The 23,022-nt window shown below is 46.4% G+C and overlaps 1 long non-coding RNA gene across 2 annotated transcripts in view; it reads right to left on the bottom strand.

Moving 5' to 3' along the window:
- LOC114092453 (uncharacterized) overlaps nt 1–23,022 on the bottom strand; it is a 220,604-nt gene that overhangs the window by 168,584 nt on the left and 28,998 nt on the right. The window contains exons 3-4 of one of the 2 annotated variants that reach the window (XR_003582725.2): nt 6,171–6,311; nt 5,697–5,988 (exon numbers count right to left, since the gene is read on the bottom strand). The exons of the other annotated variant lie outside the window; for it this stretch is intronic. This is a non-coding gene — a long non-coding RNA (uncharacterized lncRNA). Of the gene's footprint in view, nt 1–5,696; nt 5,989–6,170; nt 6,312–23,022 lie in introns of those variants that run through there. 2 annotated transcript variants of the gene reach the window in all.

The following is a 23,022-nucleotide window of genomic DNA, read 5'->3' as shown; positions in this document are numbered from 1 at the left end:
CCAGCTCTGCAGCCCTGCAGCCCTTCCTGAGTCCCACCAGTCCCCACTCCTCCCCTGTGGATGCAGCAGGATGTTGGCCACAGCGAGCACCTTGGGGATGGATTCTTCCCTGACTCCCTGTGTTGCCTTGGATACCAGCTCTCCCCGTTTAAAGGAGGCCTTCACTATGCGGCCTAGAGGAACCTGGCTCCCAGCTCCTGGTGGGGCGGCAATCCCCCTGTGCAGCTGCAGTTGTACACGAGAGATCGGGCCGCACCTCTGTCAGCCTTCAGCCTTGCTGTTTGGCCAAAATCTGCTTTTCCATTTGCGCTGCCATTGGAAGGTGAAATCTCGCAGGTCAATTTCAATATCATTTCCGGGTCCCTGACCCTCTGTGCCATCAATGATGGTGGTCTCATCTGGGTCACTATTTATCTATCAGTACCACCCCATGGGTAAGATAAACAGGTCGTTTGCATTATTACTGACTTCTGATTATTTTTACATATAAAAAGGCATTCCATGTGGACCTTGGAGTGAAAGTCTTATGTGCTTTATGTGTTGAAATTCTATTCCTCGGTTAGTTTAAATCTACATTTGTTATCACAAGAGCGAAATGCTACAAAACTTAATGGTGATCATGAAAGCGAGCTGTCAATTCTATGAGCAAAACTATTAGAACTTCCAAATTGCTAAATATGGGGAAACAGGAAAGTGAGTGGGGAGTTGATGGGGAAATGTCACCTAGACAATGTGGGGGAAAGTAACGTGCCCTTTTGGCAACCAAAAAAGTCTATTACAATGTAAACGACAAGTTGAGGCAGAGTTATTGAGAAGGGACAAAATCATATTTCTGATCTTTACTGATTTTTTTAAAAAAATCTGGCATTTATAACCTTGAACAGAATAATCTTGAAGAAATGCACTGGCTGTTTAGATACTTACCTTCTTCCAGGCCAGGACTCCTGCTCCTCTGCCCACCTTGACTGAGCGTGAACATGGCCTTAGGAAAGCAGCTGTAAAACCTGGTGAGCTCACGGCTGAGCGAGGGGCTGGCAGAGACTTTATTGCTCCTGCCCCATAATGTCATTTTTTTCTTTTCTTTCTTCTTTTTTTTTTTTTTTTTTGTACTGGGGATTGAACCTAAGGGTGTTGTTGCCCAGGCTGGCCTCAACCTTACCATCCTACTGCCAAAGCCTTCCATGTCACTGGAGTTACAGACATGCACCACCATACCTGGCGCTCATAAGTTTTAAAATCTGACCGCTAAGATTTGCAATAAGAATACTTTTGGAATAAACAAAATTTTAAAATAAAAATTATCATTTGTTATTATAACCCAGAAGGTCATTCTAACTGTAATGTCTGGCTTTAGCAAAGGTTGATTTTTAACCCTTGTTGATTCAACAGTAGGCCAAAATGGAATTCCCTCAGCTCTCTGGCTTCTCTCCCTGGCCTCCCCTCTTAGCAGGATCAAATAAATACAGCCCAAGGAAGGCTAATTTGAACCAGTTATCCCACTCATCAGTTCATGCCCAAAGAACTTAAAATTAGCATTCTACAGTAATGCAATGGCATCAATGTTTAGCAGCTCAATTCACAATAGCTGAGCTATGGAAACAACTTAGTTGTCCTTCAACAGATGAATGGATAAAGAAAATGTGATATATATATATATACACACACACACACAATGGAATATTACTCAGTCATAAAGAAAATGAAATTATGGCATTTGCTGGTAAACGGATGGAACTGGAGACTATCATGCTAAGCAAAATAAGCCAGTCTCAAGATATCAAAGGCCAAATGTTCTCTATGATATGTGGAGGCTAACCCACAACAAGGGAGGCTGGGGAGGGGGGAAATGGAAGCCGACAAAGAGGAACAATAGGAAGGGGGTGGGGAGGGGGAGAGGAAAGACAGTAGAATGAATCAGATATCACTTTCCTATCCTTGTATATGAACACACAACTAGGGTCACTCCACATCATGTCCAACCACAGGAATAGGACCCTAGGATATGTCATGTTCCATGTATGTACAATACGCCAAAATGCACGCTACTGTATGTATATCTAAAAAGAACAATAATCATAGTAATAACTTCAAAGAAAATGTTTGGCAATCCCTAGAAATAAAATGAATTATCATTAAAAAAAAAAAGCCTGAAACAATAATGGGATGAGCTCTGTGGGGTTAGGTCCCCCTCAATAGGAAGTCCCTCATCTGCTATTTGCTGCCATCACTTCTGCACACAAGGCCGCCTGGTGCCTTTCCAACACAGGTAGCCACACCTGGCGAGTGGCAAATGAACCCAAGCCCCTCCCTCCCGGCCCCTGCCCAGCTCCGAAGCCCGGGCTTGGCCCCGTTCTCCTCTCTCCCCACGTGCGGCAGCTCTCCTGCCTGCACCGCAGACTCGCCCTTGCAGGGCAGCGGCATCGTCTAAGGTGTTGGCAAAGCACTGAACTTGCGGAGCTGGGTGTTGCGTGTCACTTAATCTATGTTAAAAGATTAAGTGAGGTGACCAGGTGACCAGGGGGAAGAGGGTGGACTCAGCCGCCCTCGCGCAGGGCTGGACGCTCCAGTGCCTTGCCCACGGCCCGCTGCCCGCGCCTCCGTCGAGGCTACGTCCTCGGCTTGCTGCGACCGAGACCCGAGACCCGTCACAACTTGCCGCGACAAAGTGCTGGCAGTGCAACCCGGAGCGGTAAACATGCAGCGTAATTAATGTCTTAACAACTTATTACAATCCTCAGATAATTAATCACAGAAGCCAAACACGCCGTCTCACCCTCCTAATGTGCTAATGCTCTAATTATTATGCCTCAATTAAAGGGAAGTCAGTGCGCCTGGCTTCAAGGCGCATGCTCGCCAAGGGCTCCTGGTGGCTCCAGCAAATGGCAGGGCCTGGTGGGGCGGAAGGGGAAGGCCTCCACGAAGGCCCGCAGGCAGCTTCCGGGGAGACAGGCCGAGAAAGTGACGGACACCCTCTCTTGGATTTCACCCTGGGATTCACTGAGCTCCCAGACCCCACTGGAGCTTAGGGAGGTCTCTCGGAGGTTGGCGGGAGCAAGAGGTGCTTTCCAAGTGAAGGTGCTTTCCATAGCGTGTGCTATGAGTGTGTGAGCTCCACAGAAGCCATTCCCTGCGGGAGACTTAGGAGCGAGTGTGGCCCCGAGCCCTGCCACCTCCCAGAAGCCTCGGGGCTCGTGCCTCCCTCTAAAGTAGACCTTAACCTCTCTTCAAATAATCTTGATTTTTTTGTGAAAGGCAAAAGGAAACACAAACACACACCCATAAACATACAAAGTGAAACAAAAACGTGTACAAAATAGCACCATGATTACTGCATGGGGGCATTTGATATTTTATGTTCTATTTTATTCCACTCCTCAATTCTGCTGCACCCCCCACTAAGTGGATCCTACAACCTACTGATGGATCTCAATCTGGAGTCTGGAAAAATGCTGTCTATATAGTTCACAAGCTGGTCCCATTTTTCCCCCTAAGACTTACCACTAATTTGAGACTAGGATCTGACTCAGCAGTCCCGAGGGCTACTTACCAACTAATCACCAAATCTTTCTGAGCAGTCACATGTCCCTCAACCAGTGGAGCTTTGCCCATCCACCTTGGTATCTATTTAGACCTGGTGGTAGATCTCTCTCTCTCTCTCTCTCTCTCTCTCTCTCTCTCTCTCTCTCTCTCTCTCTCTCTCTCTCCCACACACACACACAATTTTCAGGATAATAAATGGTAACTATCTCAAAAGGGTGGTGGTGGGGTGTCCCTAAGTGTTAGGGAACCCTTTTGAGGTAAACAGAGTTTAAATATTCTGAGTACTAAAACCAACAGAAGGTAAAAATCACTGCAGCCTTGCTTGGAGTCTTTTTGTTTCGTCTTCACATTTCTTTGTTTGCCACAGTTGGAACATTCCCTCTTTAATACTGTGTGAGCCACACCAGAGTGCAGGTAGGAAGTGGCCTGGCGTCACCAGGATGCCCCTGTGCCCTTGGAGATAAGCCTGGCAACCGAGCCTGCAGGACCCTAGGGCGCCTCTACAACCACAGGACAGTTCATAATTAGAAGATGATTTCTGTTCCCTTTGTGCTAGATACTGTTGGTTGAACTTCAGGAGCTACTGAGAAATATCAGTCTCAGCTGTTCACAGTTTGCAGACCTCCCAGGAAGATTAGATGTAGAAGCATATAAAAAAGAAATCTCTCCACATCAGTATTAGATACTTGGCCCATAAATGATATCTGTTTAGCAGAGAGCCTGGGAAATTTCTAGAGTGCCCAACAAAGGTTTTGAAAGAGTGGCAGTCACTGCAGTTAGGCCTTAGAGAAGGAAAGGTACCCTTGTTTTAAATATGATCATTGGTGCACTATAACAGCAGGATTCACTGTGACATAGTCATACAAGCACATAAAATACTTCATCCCATACCTCCCCTGTCTCTCCTGAGAGTCCCCTTCCTCTACTGGTCTCCCTTCTATGGAAAAATGTCATTGGCAGGTCTATACATTATGGGTGGTCCCTGGCTCTTTATTCTCTCCCACCCCCTCCAGAGTCAGAGGACCTCTCCCTAGCTCCATTACTACCTCCTGGCCAAATCCCATCACCCCCACTGGGATAACTGTACCTGCCTTTGCTTTGGCTTCTTGGCCTTTGAGCTTGCCCCCTCCACACTCCTGCCCACACAGCAGTCAGGATAAGTCAGATCACCTCGCTTCTCCGGCTTCTCCCTCCATTGATTCTCCCACCTCATCTTCTCCTGCTTCCCTCCAAGCCCCATTCACTCTGGATGGATCTTGACGAGCCTCTTGAGGGTCCCCAAAGTCCCCAAACATGGCAGGTACCTTCCTGGCATTCACTGAGAGACCTGCGTGGATGTCTTTGCCTCCTTCAGGTCAGGGCTCAAGTGACATCTTCTGAGGGCAGTCCTGGCTGCCCTACTTAACATGGCACCCCTGCCCTGCTCTGCCCCCCCCTAAGCAAAAACCTGTATGTTTATCTGTCTCTGTCACCCTTGTTAATGTCTGATGCCAGTGATGTGTTACCTGTGTACTATCGTGCCCTATTTACTTAAACCCAGTTGCTAAAGGAAGAGATCTGTGATGATTTATCTTATTTTTAAACATCACCCAGAACAGTGTGGGCACATAGTGGGCGTTTAATTGAGATAACCAAGAAAGAACACTGAAAGGAAAAGGCAGCAGGTGTGTTGTAGGGGAGACCGTGATTGGTTGGCAGGGGTAGAGTTCTGCCCTGGAGGAAAGAGGGGACCGAGGCTGAAGAGGTGGGGGCCAGGCTGCTGCTTCCAGACCCTGGAGATGCCCCTCATCAGCACTGCTGTGGCCACAGAGGGCGACAGCCTCTCTTACTATTAAAAAGGCCAGGCTTGGTCAGGAGCAGTGGCACATGCCTGTAATCCCAGCCACTTGGGAGGCTGAGGCAGGAGGATCTCAATTATGAGGTCAACCTGGGCAAACTAACCAGACCCAGTCTAAAAATAGAAAGGGCTGGGGATGTCGCTCAACAGTAGAGTGCCCCTGGGTTCAATCCCCCAGTACCACAAAGAATTTTTTAAAATATATTTTTAAAACTAGTCTTTTGTCAGGAGGAGCTACTTTTCATTTGTCTAAAACCTTGGCTGGATCACATTCTGATATGAAGCATCCTGTAAACACAAAAACCAAGGCTACCCTGGGTGACGAGTCAGTCATTTTGCATAGCAAGAAGTTCAACGATGGCTTTAATGTTCAGAGACGGTGGATCACGAAGAAGACAATTGCTGTGTTTCTGCACGTAGTGTCTCCTTGGAACTCGGGGCGCTCTGCTCTGGGAAACAGATCTCTTTGGACTTGGATTCAGAGTTTGTGGGATGGGTAGGCAAAGGCCAAGCAAAGCTGAGGGAGAGGGTTTCAAAAACCAGGTGGGCTGCTCCTTGAGGTGAGAGCCGAGATGGTGTCTCAATCCTGCCATTAACCTGAGCAGGTTCACCTGCGCCGTGAGAGAAAAGCAGGATTCAGATCACCCAGTGAGGGGGTGTGTGCATGTGCTTGTGTGTATTTACCAAGTCCCTAAAATATATCAAGAATTAGTCATGCAGATCAGGAGCTCTAGACTGACAAGAGAACTGTTGCTGGCAGAGACGCACGAGGGCAAACTGCTTCCCCAAATACCTGGCTTCCAGCTCTTTGTTTGGCAGAGAAGGCACGCGGTGGACCCAGGAGGCACAGGAGACTTCATCAGAAGCCGCTCTTTGCCTGCATTCTTGCTCTCACCTCCTGGATATACGCCTTAGATCAAGTCAGGAGGCCGCTCTAGGCAGAGGATGAGAGAGCATGCTAATTTCCACCTCACAGAATTGCTGAGGCGCACATGGCATGTGTCTGTGGGGGCATTCTCTGAGGTTCAGAAGGGAAGCTGCTAACAAAGCACCCCAGTGGCAGTGGCTAAAGGCAGTAGCCTGTCCTCACTGAGCTGCAGGTTGTCTGATGCAGGCTGAGCTCCACTGGACTGGGTAGTTCTCCCCTTCTCAGCTGGTTTTATTCCCATGGCCACATGGGGTGCACGGACCTGCGCAGGGCTCCATGACACAGATGGGCTCTGGTCTGCTTGGTGCTCATCTTCCTTCTGAGTCAGCAAGCTAGCCTAGGCTTGGGGTTTTGTTTTTGGTTTTCTCATGACAATGGTACAGGCACCAGAGAGCAGCCCCACTCCTTCAAGAGCTTCTCAATCCTTCCCTTATACCATGCCTGCTAGGGTCCCATTGGCCAAGCAAGTGACATTGGTTAAAAGTCTCACGGGCGAAACTGTAGTGGACAAAGCTGGACTGGTACACGGCAGAGTGCGTGGATGCAGGGAGAGATGAAGAGTTTGGGTTGCAATCTATTTTAAAACTTTAAAAAAAATGCAAGATGGTCTTCGAATGCACTCAGTGTTGTCAAACAATGAGCAGAAGTCCTGGCTTCTCAAGGCTGGCTTTCTCCGGACTGCAGGGGATGGTTCTCTTCTGTCATAGCCCCCACCCTCCAGTCAGTCAAATGCAGGGAGATTGTTCACCATCCCCATCAGAGAAGGCAGGGTGCCGCGTTGGTGGGGAGCACAGGCCTGGTGGTCAGCTGGACCAGGATCTGAGTCCCTGCTCTTGTTCCGGGCTCACTACATGATCTTGGGTAAGTTGTTTAACCAACCTAAGTCTCACTTTCTATCTCCCCTGAGATCTTTTCTAGGCTCATGGCTTTAAAGGCCACCCTCAGGCTGAAGATGCTAAAATTTACATACGTAGTGAGAGCCTCTTCCCTGAGCTCCGTTGTGTACCTCCCCCCCCTGCACATCTGCCCTTGGATATCCACCAGCATCTAAAATGGAACACATCAAGAAAGGACTCCCTGAGTTTACTATCCCTCCCTTCCTCTTCCTAATCTCATTCACTGACATCCCATTTTTCCAATTGATCTGAACAGTGCCCTTATTTTATCTTTTTTGTATGTACTGCTTCCAATCTGCCTGTTGGCTTTCCCTCTAAAACGCACCCTGCATCTGGCCCCTCTTCACCACGCCCACGGCTAGCACCCTCGTCAAGCCACAGCTCCCAGGCAGGTCACTGCATGGACTTCCTGTCCGTCCAACAGTCCAGCCACTGGCCAGAGCGAGCCAGCCCAGGCCTCCGTCTGTTCACTCTAAGGACCTCCCATCTGACTCTCACCAGAACCAGCTTACTCACGGGGTGCACTGGCCTCCCTGGTCCTGCAGCCCTGAGCGCTGCTCCCCACCCCTCCACCATGGCCACGTGACCCTCCTGTGTCCCCGGCTCTGGGCACCTCTGTCCCTCACTCTGCGGTGCTCTTTTCCTCAAGACTCAGATGGCCCACTCCTCCGCCTCCCCCAGTCTTGACTCAAAGTCCACCTTCTCTCTGAGGCTTCCCGCCACCGTCCTTCTCCCCTGCCTTACTGTTTCCTTACCCCTTATCATCATCTAGCACGCGGCTTAGTTTACTCATTTATTTCACTTATTATCTACCTCAGCTACAGGTTGTAAGGTCTATTTGAGGTAGAGTTTGGTCCATAATAGACATTATTAAACTCTCTGGGCTCAGAACTTAGTCAAGCACTTAGTAGGTGCTTAATACATATTTGTCGAGTGAATGAAGGAGAAGGGTAGGAATATTGTACAGTTTGAGATAACACATGTACAGACTCAGCATGGCTTCTGTGGAGTGAATGTTCCAGAAACATTAACCCAAACCAAATAGAACCTGAAGCCCTGGCATGCAGAGCCTCACCCCTGCGCTGAGATTTTACTAATGTTTCCCAACGTGCCTTTCTCTAGGGCCCAAGGCAGCTCCCGTGGCCTCATTTCTGGTACGCAGCAGGGGTTCCATGTGTTTTTATTCAATCCAAGTGAAAGTAGATGAGTCTGAACTTGTGGGTGATGGATCAGTTGTTTCCTCTGGTGCTGCTCAGAGTCTAAAGGGAGCTGCTGTCGAGGAGTGACCAGAGCCAGCGATGGGATTCAGCACCTCACAGGTGCTACAGACATTGGACTTAGGAAGACGGTTGGCACTGCCCTGCAAGCTCTCTCTCCAATTTCTGGGGAGAAAACCTTCCTTCCTGTAGGAGTGCAGGTCTACTCCTATTTTCAGTGAGTCCAGAACAATAACAACAATTGCACTTGTCTCTGGAGTGTGCTTCCTCCCGCCCTCTCTTGCCCCACTAGACCTCAGGCTGGAGGACCAGACGTGAGCCCTGCAGAAGTTTGATAACGACAACAAGAAAGAAACCCAGAAGTGTTATGAGGTGATGTGGATTAAATGTCCACTCATGCCACATGGAGAGGATTCCATTAGTGACCACCAGGGAAGGCGCCATGGAAGAGAAAATGCTTGAGTTAGGGGCTTGAGAGATCAAGGAACCAAGAGACCCAGGATAAAAAAGAGGATCAGCACAAACACAGATAGAAGTGACCTCGGCTGGTGACTGGGGACCCAAATGTCCCATGCTTTTTACACCAAAACATATCAACATAAGATCAAACATAAAATCTAGGATCTATCACTTGTAATATCTCAAACATAAATGTAATTAGTGGTTTTAAAAACTTACAAAAGATAGTTGGACCAACATACTTTTAAAAAGACAGAACAATTTCAAACTTTTTGTCAAGTTGAAGGCTCCGCCTGGATTTTGTAAGAACCATCTCTGAAGTTCCCTTCCCTGTCATGAATCTGAGGGCACGTTGCCCTTCAGCCTCCCTCTTCAGGAGACAAGATGACAGCTCCCTTTTTTAAAATTTGTCCTAATTAGTCACACATGACAGCAGAATGCATTTCAATTCTTTGTACACAAATGAAGCCCAGCTTTTCATTTCTCTGGTTGTGCATGATACAGAATTGCACCATTTGTGCAGTCACAGGTCACTTCCCTTCTCATAACAGCTGAAGTAACCCCAGGTCACTATGGCCCTTCCCCTTTACCACTGAGGGTCTGCCTGGGCCTCTGGTTTCCCCGGCTAAAGGCCAGAGCAGCTCTACATCCCTGCTTTTCCCGGCAGGTTCCTAGTCAAGCACCTGCTCACAACACCCCGTGTGCTCCGGGTCCAGAGCCATCCTGCGGCTGCTGATTGTCCCGGGCCAGGGCAGAAAGAGCCGGAAGCCTCGGCCCCCATTAAGTGTCACCACTCACTGAAGATCAGAACATGCTTATGCCTTCCAAAGGCCAAAGGGTGAACAAACCAAGGTCCTCACGTGCTGTAATATAAAAAAAAAAAATCAAGAATCTCTCCAACATAAAGAATGAAGTATTTTATCAATCCTGGGGACAGAAGAAAGCTGAATTTTCCTGCCTCTGTTGGTGTTAGGTCAAAGGTCATACAACTAGGTTTGGACCCATGAAAAGCAGATGGAAGACAGTCCTGGCCCTTGAGAAGGTCACGCCAGCATCTCCAGCCGTCCCTCTCTTCCCTTTGACACCATGAGTCCCCATTGGCATGACTCTGTGACAGGGAACCTCTGATGCTTCAGTGTCCTCCTGAGGGACAGCTGCCTAGTCGGTGTCAGACCATGTCATGGCAAGGAACAAACCTCGGTCATGTCCAGCCACAGGTTCTCCAGGGTTTGTCACTTTAGCGTCGTGTGGCCTAGCCTGATCTACTGTCACGTATAACTAATTAAAACAAATAAAAACAAATTTTAAAACACACACTCTGGGAGAGGTGGTGACTTGAAGTTGGTTTATTCATTAGTACTTGCTATTGAGCAATTTTTCTATGTATGCCACGCAGGATGCTCAGCACTTCACATATATAACAGCCCCCTTGGGACCTTACACCCATTTTGCAAATGGGAGAAGTGAGCCTTGGAGAGCTTTACAATAAGGCTTTCCAAGCAGTCTGGAGATTCCTTAGAATACTTGGAATGGAACCACCATTTGATCCAGTTGTCCCACTTCTTGGTTTATACCCAAAGGACTTAAAATCAGCATACTACAGTGACACAGCCACATCAATGTTTATAGCAACTCAATTCACAACAGCCAAACTATGGAACCATCTGTTCCCTTCAACAGATGAATGGATAAAGAAAATGTGGTACATACACACAATGGAATATTACTCAGCTATAAAGAAGAATGAAATTCTGGCATTTGCCAGTAAATGGATAGAACTGGAGACTATTATGGCAAGTGAAATATGCCAGTCCCCAAAACCCAAAGGCCAAATATTCTCTCTGGTATGTGGCTGCTATCCCACAAGGGAAGATGGGGAGGGGAAAAATAGAAGTCTATTGGATTAGACAAAGAGGAATGAAGGGAAGGGGGGAGGGGAATATGAAAGAGTGTAGAACTAATTGGACATAAATTTCCTATGTTCATGTATGAATACACACCCAGGGTAACTCCACATCATGTGCAACCACAAGAATAGAATCCTAATTAGAATAAGTTATAAGAGTATAACTTTACATACATACATATTCTGTATGTACAGTATGCCAAAATACACTTTATTGTCATGCATATCTAAAAAGAACAAGTAATTTAAAAAGGCTTTCCAAAGTCATGCAGTTAGTGATGATTTTTCTGTTGCCAGAGTTCATGTGTCTCAAAGACTGTAAAGCGTCTCTCTTGTGGTTGAAGACCCCTCTACTCTTGTGTGGCAGGAAGAGATGACTCCCTTATCATCATTTTTCTTTATTAAACATCTCTTGCTATTTCTACCAAACTCAGAATTTTCTACATACTGCCCCATTATTTGTTCTAGAGTCATTGGACACAACAAAAGTTCCAACATACCTTGTATCATTAATCTTTATGCCATCCCACGGGCATCATCTCTCTCAGTCTTTAATCTAAGCATGAGAACCTACCCACTAAGTTAGCTGTGATCCAACTGAAACTAAGGTGCTAGAGAAAAAGTCACCTACATGTTTTGGTCTAATCTCATCATATCACTAAAATGTTAATTGAACCCAAACCAATCTAAATAGAATAAATCCAGTCCACAAATACATATGATCCCCCTCTATACAGGTCACTGATCAGGCAAAATGTTTTGATAAATTATATCTGAGTTCTGAGTTCCAGTGAGCCCCATCAGATAACCTCAGGCAATAAGCTTAGTTGTCTCAAAATCATATATTTTTCACAATAAAGAAAAAAAATCATTTAATCTTCCCTTCTACTAATGAGAAAATACATCAGCAAAGACCTTATTCTGGTAAGTATTTTCACCCATGTAATTAAATTTTATAATCACAGCAATGCTGTGAAATAGTCAAGATACCTACAGTTATCCCCACGTACCTATGGTAAAACTGAGGCACAATAACTTGGCCAAGGCCTCGCAATGAGAGATGCAGTTGGGTCTTGCTGGAATCCTCATGCTGAGCAAGCTTTTCATTTCTTACAGAAGGTCACTTGGTATTGGGGTAATTTTACAACATTCCATCCATCCTAATCCTAGAGACCAGTGACAGCAATCCTTTAGGAGGAACCAGGATGTGCAGGACAAGCATTCAGTGTTCAACCTTCCACCTGCCCTGCTCTCTTTTCTCCCTCTCACTATAAGCCCTCTGAATCCCATGGACTGATCCCCTCCGCTTCTTCCCCTGACCTTTCTTCCATTGGTGAAGACATTACTCACATGGAGACTCTATCATCCTCTGTATTCCCATAAGCTATGCATATAAAACCTACAATATATAATCTCTCCATTTAAACTATAATATCCTGGCCTCATTTTTAAAAAAGAGGTAAGCTTCAATTTTTCTCTGATTAATTATTTCTGGTGATATTTCCACAGTGGGTCCCTTGATGGCCATGAAACAAAGGTCCAGGTGGGTTATGGCCCAGGTGAACAGACAGCTCATTTGCCAAATCAGTTCTCCGGAAACTGCAGTATCTGGTGTTCCCATCAGAATCCCAATCAGAAATGGATTCATCCACGTGGTTCAGTGGATGTGAATGGGTTACCTACAGAAGGATGGGCGAGGGTGCTGAGGAACCCAGGACTTGGCCAATTTGAAAGCCATTACAATCCCAGAGCAGAAGGGACAGGTAGAGGAAATGGTGTCACCAGAACCCAGTGAGAGCCATGTTCACCGTGGGCTGTGGCTAGTCTCAGAAACATCACACTAAAGCAAGGGAGGAGCAAGGAAGCCCACAATGCGCCTTTCCTCCCATCTCCAGTCTCTTGCTGGTGCCTCCCAACCCAGGGCCAGAGGCCAAGGGACCCAGAGAATGCAGCCTACACTGGACAGCCTCCAAGAACAAAGCAAGGCAGGGAAGGACAAAAAATGGACCTAGGGCCGGGGAGGGGCTCCTGCACAGAGGGAAACCAATGTGCCCGGCTATCCATGTGCTTTCAGGCATGCATTCTATCTGTGTGTGTGTGGGGGGGTGGGTGTGCTTTTCTTAAGAGTGAAACCCCTTCCCACATTGCGCCATTTGATGCACACATAAAATACTGGTGTAAAAACAGCTCTGGCCTGAATACACATCGATGTTTTTTAATGTGTTAGTAAATACAGTCGTTGGCTGTTCCAGGAGAGAATTATGCATCATCAACTGACATAAAAGGGAGTGTAATGTCATCTTCAATTGCTGTTAGAAGAAATAGGATGAAATTATGAGCAATTAGGAAAAGAAATACCATATCCCCATGGCAGCTCGGGTTTTACTGAAAATCCTGTCGGACTAGTTATGCCAGCCGCCACATAAACGTCGGAGGCCCACGCCCAGGCGGAGGGAAGAATTATGACTCGGGAGTGGGTTTCCATGGCAAAGCTTCAGGGAATTTTATGCCCCGAAGTAGCTTGGAGCACATCAATGGCACAAGGTCAATGAAGAGAGCTGTTCTAACCATGAGGAGTGTTTACAAGCATTCTGTAAATGTGATTTAGAAAACCCTTATCTCGAAGATGCCAATATTTAAGATAACAAATGACTCCCGAGAAAAACAAGAGCAGTCCCCTCAAGGGAATCATGCGCTAAGAAAATACAGATCTGGATCTAAGAAATGGGAATCCGGGCTGCAGTTTTGTTCTAAACAAACAGTATCTGTCTTCAGAAGTGGATTTTCAATTTTGGGTTGGCCATCTATGATGACTCTGTAATACCAACCAATTAACTTTCTCCTTGAAAGAGGATCACAGTCCCTTCTAAGACTCATTTATTCTGAAATTGGGGAAGGCCTAGTATTGACCTCTGAAATATGGTTGAAAGAGAGCTCGAGCCGTCTGAACTATGAAATCAAATACAATCTCTCCGCCCTGGCACTCAAGGCCTTAATCCATCTTTGCAGGTGAGTCGCCCAGCGTTGCCCCACAAACCAGCCCAACCTAATCCCCTCTGTCACTTTGATTGTATTATTGCCTTTATCACTAATCTCTACGATCTTGGCTGATCATAAATCAAGACTACCTTTTCAATGGAGCATTTCCTGACCTCTGCAAACATACTAATGGTCCCATGTTTTGAGCCCTTACAATGTTTAATTTGCTGGTGTAAATGGCCCTGTATTCTACCTAGCACTGTAGTCATTCACACTCTTGATGACAGTTCTCTAAGATGTTGGAAGTTCCCCAAAGAGAGAGGCCAGACCTTTTGTAAACTCAGCAGTATCTGATACGGTGACTCACGTACTAGGTGCCTGCCAGGGTGTTGGGTTGATGTGAGTGATATTCGTGAGAATAAGGGAAGGAATCAGAGGCTCCCTTTAAAGTGAAAAACACTCTCAAGAGTTTCCACCCCAATGAGTCAAGAGATAAAAATGGATCTTTCAGTATTCCCAGAAAAGATGCTTCTATACAAAAGGGACTTATTATCTAGGCTGCTTTATCAGTCTGTGAGATGGTTAGCTCCAGAAGACATTGTCTAAGTCCTCTTAATACTCTCCAAAAGTGACTTCATTCATACAGTGCATGATTCTTCGGTGCTGTTAACTTCTACATATAAAGTCCTAAATCACACTTCTCTCCCCAAATCCAGTCCTTTATTTGTCTCCTGAATGCATCCACCTGGATATCCCAAAGGCTTCTCAAATTGAAGATGATATATTTGAAATTCATGATCTCCATATTCTACTTTTCCCTTGGTCCCATCTTCCCAATTCCTCTTCATTCCAAATTTGCCATCTCAGTAAACAGCGTCTTCATCAATCACGCTTCATGCACCAAGGTGTCCCCCCACCTCGCTCTTTGCAGGTATCCGCAGTGAGGTACACCTGGGCGTGACCCCATGGACACCTACCTCCAGGCCACTCCTCCACGTAGCACCGTCTCTGGCTCCCATCACATTCTTTAGTTCAGGACTAAATAGTCTCCCTGTCCTCAACCTTCTCCCCCAGATAAATTTTCCTTCATTTTTAGAGACTCAGCTTAAATATCACCTCATCTTCACGAGCTTTTCCTGACCCCCCCTTTTCCACACCTACCCAAGGATATCTTACACTTTCTCTATTTTATGGTTTTGTTCATTCACTCTCATCATCCTTGGGGACAGTGCCTGTGGTGTCATGTCCTCTGCCAGGCACTGGGGAAAGAAGAGTGAGTAAAAGGCTGACTTGCACTTTGGGTACCTCGGTAGTGCTCAGATTATGCAAGAACATTTAGCATATCCATCTCCCTCGGCGCCCCTCCACCATTCACGGATGACGAGTTGATAAGCCAGGCCTGTGTCTCGGTTATTCCTGGATCCTCAGCAACTATTTATCGTGGTCTGGTCATTTCTTGGTGCCCCTGCTCTGTGGTACCTAAAATTACTTAGGTGCTCAGTGGGTGGGTAATAGGTACCTGTTTATCAAAGTACATGGCTGGATCATTGTGTAATTAATTCCCCAATTCTCGGACAGATGATAACTTGATTTTACGAGTCGTGTAATAGGATTAGCTGTTCTATGCACTTATTGGCAAAACAAGTCCTCTCACTTGCCTTCTTGGCCTCACACAGAGAACTGGCTGAGGTGGAATCTGTTTGGATGCTCTCTCTCTAGCCCAAGACATGCTTTCTTCATGACTCTTCCTGGGAAGGCAAAGCTCTGTAGCCTGAACCTGCAGAGTCTCCACAAGAGGAAAACAGGCGGAGGAAACGGAACTGAAACTCGCATGATGCCGGAGACTGCAGGTCACAGAACACGAGAAAACCACACAGGAGCCTCAACACCCCGCGTCCATGACTCAGAGGACTGGGAACCGGACACTGAAGCAAACACCTACATTCAAGGCTTTCCTTTCTGCTTTCTAATTGAACTACTTTAGACAAGTCACCTCCCCCTCCTTGGTCGTTGTTTTCCTTCATCTGTAAAATAGGGATAATGACAGCTATCTTGGGATCAATCATTGATAGGGATCAAACGTGATCTTGACTATGAAATGTTGTGTGATAGTGAAAAGATGAGCTCTGGAGCCGGTCCACACGATGATGCCTACTAACCGTGTGACCTTGGGCAGCCCACTAAAACTCTCTGAACCTCAGTTTACCTGTTAAGGGCTTAAGTTAGCGTGACATAGATAAAGTACCCAGTGTCTGGTATAGTACCTGATACCCAGTAGCACCCCATTAATGAGAAAACCATCTCATTCTACAGTTACTAATAAAATATAAAATTCCACACAAAAACATGGAGCATATTCTTCAGATCGATGGAAAGATAGGAACCAACACCAGGTACTGTGCACACAGAGTAAACCATCAATGAGGAAGGAAAGACATGACCACATCCAGAAAACAAAGCTAAAGATCTGTAGTTGAAACTCAGAAATATCTGATAAATATTTCACAAAAAAAAAAAAAAAAAGGTTTTTAAAAGAACAGGATTAAAGGATGTGCCGCAGTCCGGCTGCAGCAAAATAAACGGGGGTGACGAGGAACTTGTGTAGATTGATACAGCAGGAGTGGAAGCCGTTTATTGTAGTACAGGAGCAGTATATATACATTCCACACAGCTTATCTAATTAACATAAACTCGATACAGCAGTCAACCAATAAGGAATCTCCACACTTAATGGCTCGCTGGCGTTACTTCACAAACCACTCCCTCTGGCATTTTGCCAGGCGCCATCCAGACTTGTTTACAGACTCTAACATTTCTCTGGCAAAATGCCAGGCGCCATCCTGACTTGTTTACAGACTCTAACAAGGATGAGTAAACTAAGACATGGAAAGGGTTGAGCAACTACAAACAGTACCAGCAAGGAGAATGGAGTCATCCGGGTATTCAATCTGTGGAAGAGGAGAATACACTGTGCCAGGTTTCTATGCAGCTAGAGTTAGCGCTGGACCAGGAGTGGACCCTCAGGCACAAGGGACAACATGGACAAAGCTAGTATGGCATAAAAACATTAAATCTGGACCAGGGGAGAGAGGGAAAAATCACCTTCTCTGGGGTGAGCCTCAGTAGACATCTCCCTGGCCTATTATAAAGAAGGCCAGGAGAGGGGGTCTCAGCCATCCATGAGCTGGTCCTTCAGTAGGAACGGAATGCACACCTGGGCTTTTAATCCCCAAATCCCACCACAGCCTGAGTCACCTCTGATGATGATGAAAATAAGGAAAGTCACAAAGCAAATTCTACCATATCTCAGGTCCCTGTGGAATGTACTTTGGATCAGTGCTAGATACCACTGTTGATTGCCAAAACCACCATCAGAGGTCTGCAGTTTGCTGATACACCTTCTCAGGTACCCAAACAAGCTGGAAGCCCAAGCTCCTGGCATGGGATGTGCAGCACTCAGTGAAGTTCTGCCCCCCGAGGTCATTTTTTTTTTTGGTACCAGGTATTGAACCTAAGGGCACTTAATCACTGAGCCACATCCCCAGCCCTTTATTATTTTATTTGGAGACAGGGTCTCACTCAGTTGCTTAGGGCCTTGCTAAGTTGCTGAGGCTGGCTTTGAACTTGCAATCCTCCTGCCTCAGCCTCCTGAACTGCTGGGATTCAGGCACATGCCATTATGCCCATCCCCTAAAGTCTTCTTAAAGAAGGAAACTTCTCTGGCCTGCCAGCAGTGCTCACAGAAGGTCCCCTGAGACATTTGAGAATCACTGTTTCTTTTCTGCATTTTCTAACACGGAGAAAGAGATGTTTCCCATCATTCCTTGTACTCTGTCTCCAAGTGCTCAACAACTTATCCCATGGCCTTTGCCCCAGCCATCCCTGGTGGCACCATGCACAAGACCCAAGGCTGAGGAAGCCTCATTCCCACCCATTAAATCTTGGCCTAATGGATTTCCCATTGATCTTACTGCAGCCCAGGCATAAAACCCAGAGCTCCAAGCAGCACAGTTACTCCTTAAAATATCCTTATAAATCTTGGCCTTCGTATTTATTAATTACAGCCCAGCCAGGACTCTGGCTGTTAGTTCTGGGTGGCAACTTCATTTATTCCCACATTAAATGCTTTATTTCCGTGGAGCTATCTCAGTCTCACTCCATTACTTAGCTCCCCACCATTAAACTTCTCCAGGCATGTCACACAGGCATTTTTTTGGTTGTTGTTTTAAAAAAAAAAAAAAGAGACACCCCCCCCACCACCATCTATTTTCAAAACAGAGAGAAAAGAGCCAACATACTCTAAAACTCTATAGTAAACAAGACTACTGCCTAATAACAGCTAAATATTTATTGAGTCTTCCCATGTCCCAAATGCTATGCAGTGGACTTTGAATACATTAGCCTATTTAATCCATGAGCAATTCTATAAAACAAATACTCCTATTATTAACTCGGTTTTATAAATTGAAGATTAGAAAGTGGGATTATTAAGTAAGTGACCCAGAGGTAAGTGGGTACAGTCACCACTAGAATTCATGTTTGTCTGACTGCAAAGCTCGCACGCTCCTCTGCAGAGCTATGGTGAGTAATTCTAAGATGGTAACTGCATACCTTATTAAGCCAGAGTGTAGATATGATTTTAAAAATAAATACAGTATATGGAGTTCAAAAGCTCTTTTAAATTATTTAATTTTATTTTCATATTTAGCAGATGAGCCCGGGGTCCCCAAGAGGCAGGGCAATGTGCCAGGGTCACAAGCTCTGAGAGGCAGAGCCGAGCCTGGGACACAGGGCTCCTCTCTGTAAGCCTAGTACTCTCAGCTGTGATGTGCTGCTGTCCAAATGCCCTATAACACCAGGATTTGTTTTCCCCTGGGTTCAGATGAGAGCAGCAGGACCTGTAGAGTGCCTTTAAGTGAATTGAATGTTCCTTCTGCAAATGAAAATGAAAAGCTAATTAGATTCCATAATCACTCTCTCCGATTAAAGTTGCCCTTCCTCCTCCCCCAACTTCCGCACCTCTGAGGTCCCTCAGTTGTGACCTGCACTCTTCCCTGCTTAGTCTGTCCTGATGGTGAAACCTCATTTATTTTATCCTCCAAGCACCGGCAACCCTAGTTGGTGCATAGGGCTTGGAAGCCTGCAATCAGGCTCGCTCGCACTACTGAGAGCCAGCAGGTTCTTACTTTTCCATGGTAAAGCTGTGGCACGGGAGGCACAGACTCAAAATCTCACAGATGCCAGGCACAGAACTGAAATAAGAGGAGTGCATAGGCTCAGGATAGCTGGAGTGAGTGCCAGGAGCTGCAGGGACCCCGGGGACCAACGCCTCCCACACAGAGCAGCTGCTCCTCATCTCCAGCCAGTGGTTGCCGTGGATTCCGTCTCCCTGACAAAGAAACAAGACCCACGAGGGTGGGGACTTGGTCTCATTCCCTGTTGCATTTCCAGTGCATGCAGAGGGCCTGGCACAGAGGAGGCAGTGAGTATTTCCTGAATGAACAGGACCTCCACTTTGGAAGCTACAGTGGAGGTGCAGGCTACACCGCTCCAGATCTCTTCGAGAGTGGCAGTGCATGTGATTTCTCTGCAACGGAGGAACTGAGTAGGGATGTTATTTCAACCCCAGGGCACTTCCGGCCATAACTGAGGGCCACTTCATGCCTGTACTTTTCTATTCCGTCCTCTCCGAGGCACTAGTTCCAGTAGATTCTGCCCCTGAGGAAGAGACCCAGTTCTGTCTCTTCCGTCACTGCGGCTCCATGCAGGTCATGTGTGTGCTCACGCACGTGCAGGTGCGATTGTAAGTCACTTTGTAAAATGTCAAGTGTGATCTCGCCGCTCATTAATAACACCTAACTCTGCATTTCTGGGTAAATAACTAAATTGCCACTTTTCTTGTGTCATCTCTTCCTGCCTGTGTTGTCACTTTGGTACTTCAAGGGATCAACATGTGGAAACTCTTTTCGTTCTTTAAAAATGTTATCTTCAAAGGAAAAATTGACATGATGGTTCCATATCATCGCTTTGCCCTATACAGGTTTTAAATTTAAAAATGCAATTTGTTTTTTATTTCCTGGCATCACACATAATAATTGGTTCTAATTAGGAATAAATTGCTTCGAGGAATGAGTAAAGTGTTCAATTGTGCTAGAAAGAAATGTGCCTTTAATGTCAAGGCATCCCAGAGAATCTCACTCATTTGAATTAAGCACAGAGACTGGGATACAAGGAAGACTCCAGTTTCCTAAGGGAGGCTGGGAGATGGAACAGGAGGGGAAGAGGGATCAGAGGCCAAGGAAACTAAGAAGTCAGATTCCGGGGTTGGCTGCAATGTGACAGTTAGCTAAAAGGACATCCAATGACAAGCTTTCTCCCTTCAAAAGCCAACTGAAACCAGAGGCCCCATCAAAGGAGGTGATTTATAACACAGAAAGCTCTAGAAATATTTGAATCAGTTCAGGATACTTTCTGCCTGGAAAGCAGAGGTCTTACAGCCATGGGTGTTGAAACAGACACCAATGGATCGAAGCACAGATGAGCAAAATCATTGGCCATCATGCATAATGTAGAAGCACAATGTCCTTAAAGTTGAATCTGAAGCTTCAAGACCTAGAATGAGGAAAGATAAGAGGAAATGGGGCTGAGATACAGACAAGCCAGACATCCACGGGCGAGGCTGTGAGTGAAATATCAACATTCCCTCTGTGGCTCTTGCTCCATAAATCCCTAGCTAATAAGGTGCCTATGACAGAGGTGCTCTTTAATAACTTGGAGGGTACAATAATTGATGGCACAGCCAGCTGGTTGCTGCAATCAGATATAAATTAAATCATCTTTATTGTTTTATGTTTCCTCCAACTCCCTACCCCCACCCAGGCCAACCACGTCTTCAGCCTCTCCTAACCGACCCTGAGAGGGCAGTCTGTCTGCACCACTCATCAAGTGACAAGGGCTGGAGGGGAAAAGAGACAAGAGGATGAGAAACCAGTTTCTAAAGGATTCTTGGTTCCTGGAGCCAGAGATTCATCTCTTGTTTTGTTTCAAAGGCTGGTGACTTCCTTCCTGTGCCTTCTTGGTCCATGTGCACCACAGGTCTGGCAATGGCCACACATCCTTCAGGTCAGAAGCAGGGCATGAGGGCCTGTGGCCGTCCAGGCCCTGAGCTCCATGTCAGGTACAAGTTGATCAAACAAGGTCATTGCCACAAAAATAAAAAAGTTAAAAAAAAAAAAAACTCTCAGGGCAGCAGAGAGGGAGAGGAGTCAGACACACAGACTGTCATGACAGGGGTGACAGGTGCCACAATGGAGACACTAAGAGAACAGAGGAGGATAAGGTCAATGCAACCATATGGAGGCCAAAACAGGTGGGTTTCTAGAAGCCTACGGGATAGATGTCAGCCTCCGCTAATTCCCTTCCTCTTCTAGAAGCAGGAAAGTGTCAAAGAAGATGCAAACTAAGTTATTAGGGTAAAATGAGTCAGACATGGCCTCTTCTGCAACCCTTCCCCTCCCCATTCCCACTACCTCTGTCCTGAGATGAGACTTCAGGCATCAATTAAGGGCCTTAAAGCAAAGAGGCCAACCTGGGGTCCCCTAGCTGCCCCTTGGTCACTCTGTGGTGATCATGCATCTTTTACTCACTGCCTTGCCAGACAATTGCTGAGTGCCTGTTGTGTGCCAGGTAGTATGCAGAGCTGAGGACAAGACACGTGCAGGATTCGCACCCTGCCTCTGAGGTTACAACCCTGTGAACAAAGGACAGCCACGAGAGGGGGTGTGACTAAGGTCCAGATCCTGGCACCAGACTGTCCAAGTCCATCATCTTGGCTCTGCCTCTTACCAGCTGGATGACCCTGAGCAAGTTCCTGATCTCTCTGTGCCTCAGTTCCTCATCTGAATAATAGGTATAGTAATAGTACCTACCATGTAGGGCCACTGGGAAGGCAACAGGCTCAGTAAATATTAAAAGCTCAGAAACAAAGGGCTAAGAGCTGTTAGGTCTATGCAAACACATGGCACCTACTATCGGTAATATTAACAGAACCATTAATGAAACTAGAAACCATGTGATTACAGACACCGAGGAGGAAGCGCTGTGCTTGCTGGGAGGGAGGCTTCCCAGAGGAGGTGGAGTTTAGACTCATGAACAAAGAAGTCTTTGCAACCCTTGTCTCTAAGCACCTCCCCAGCAGCCAGTCAAAAGTCACTATTGAGTACCAAAGACAGGGAAAAGGACCCCAACAAAGAGAGAGGAGAGATCGGGCTAAGGGTGATGTAAAGATGTCTCGTTAGAACACAGGTATGTTCCTGAAGGGTTAACAGGTGGCAGAATCCCATCTGAAGGCAGCAGGAGATATTGCCACCAAAACAAGTGCTGGAAAAAACTGGCTCCTACAGGCGGTCCTTAGCCCTCTGTCAGCTGAGTAAGAATGGCCTTGGGCTGGCGTCCCTCCTCTCCAGGAGATAAAGAGCTCACACAGCCTGTGCGAAGCTTATCGCCTTGTATGGGGGTATCTCTCCCAGCTTCAAGTTCAACCTATGTTTCTTTGTTCTGCTTCAGCATGTAAGTCAGTGGCCCTAAGGCTCACCCGCTCTCAGACTATACAGGAGAGGGATTGGGTCCTTTTACTGCAGCCTGAGACAAGTGTACACCCACATGTTGTCCTGTGCCAGCTGCCCGGGGGACCTGCTAGCCAGGCTCTGCTGGAGCCATGTCAGTGAAATCTTGGTCTCTTCTGTGCTTAACTGTGTTATGTTTTCTTTGGAAACTGCACTACCAAGTTGCAGTGGGCAACAGTATTTGAACTTCCATTCCTGGGCCTCCAGTGAGACCACCGTGGCTATCCTCCGGCAGTGGGCACCCCCCATCCCGGCATTGGTAACCTAGTGCAGTGTTGTGCTAGACAAGGGGCCTGCACATCCTGCCTCAGGTAAATTACTGCCTAGACATCTGTCTTTACCTGTGCATATGCATTTTAGCTATCTACCATTTTTGATTATATAGACTTTGGCTATTTGGTGGGCTTGGACCTTGGGCATGTTTCTAAGCCTCTCAAAATCTGTGGTTCTAAAATCTTTAAAAGGAAGATAGTATCTGTATTCCGAAGGTGGTTGAGATAAGTTAAAGAGTCTATTCTCACCAAATATGTCAGAATAATGGACTGAATAGTAAATATTCAGTAACTGGCAGTTGTTTTGTTAAGTTACGATGATGCTGATGATGGCGCTGGTGACAGTGATGGCAAGAACATGGGA

The sequence above is a fragment of the Marmota flaviventris genome, chromosome 12, assembly GCF_047511675.1.
Source record: "Marmota flaviventris isolate mMarFla1 chromosome 12, mMarFla1.hap1, whole genome shotgun sequence".
Lineage (NCBI taxonomy): Eukaryota > Metazoa > Chordata > Mammalia > Rodentia > Sciuridae > Marmota > Marmota flaviventris.
Note: the sequence above shows the minus strand (reverse complement) of the source record. Positions and strands in the feature narration are given on the sequence as shown.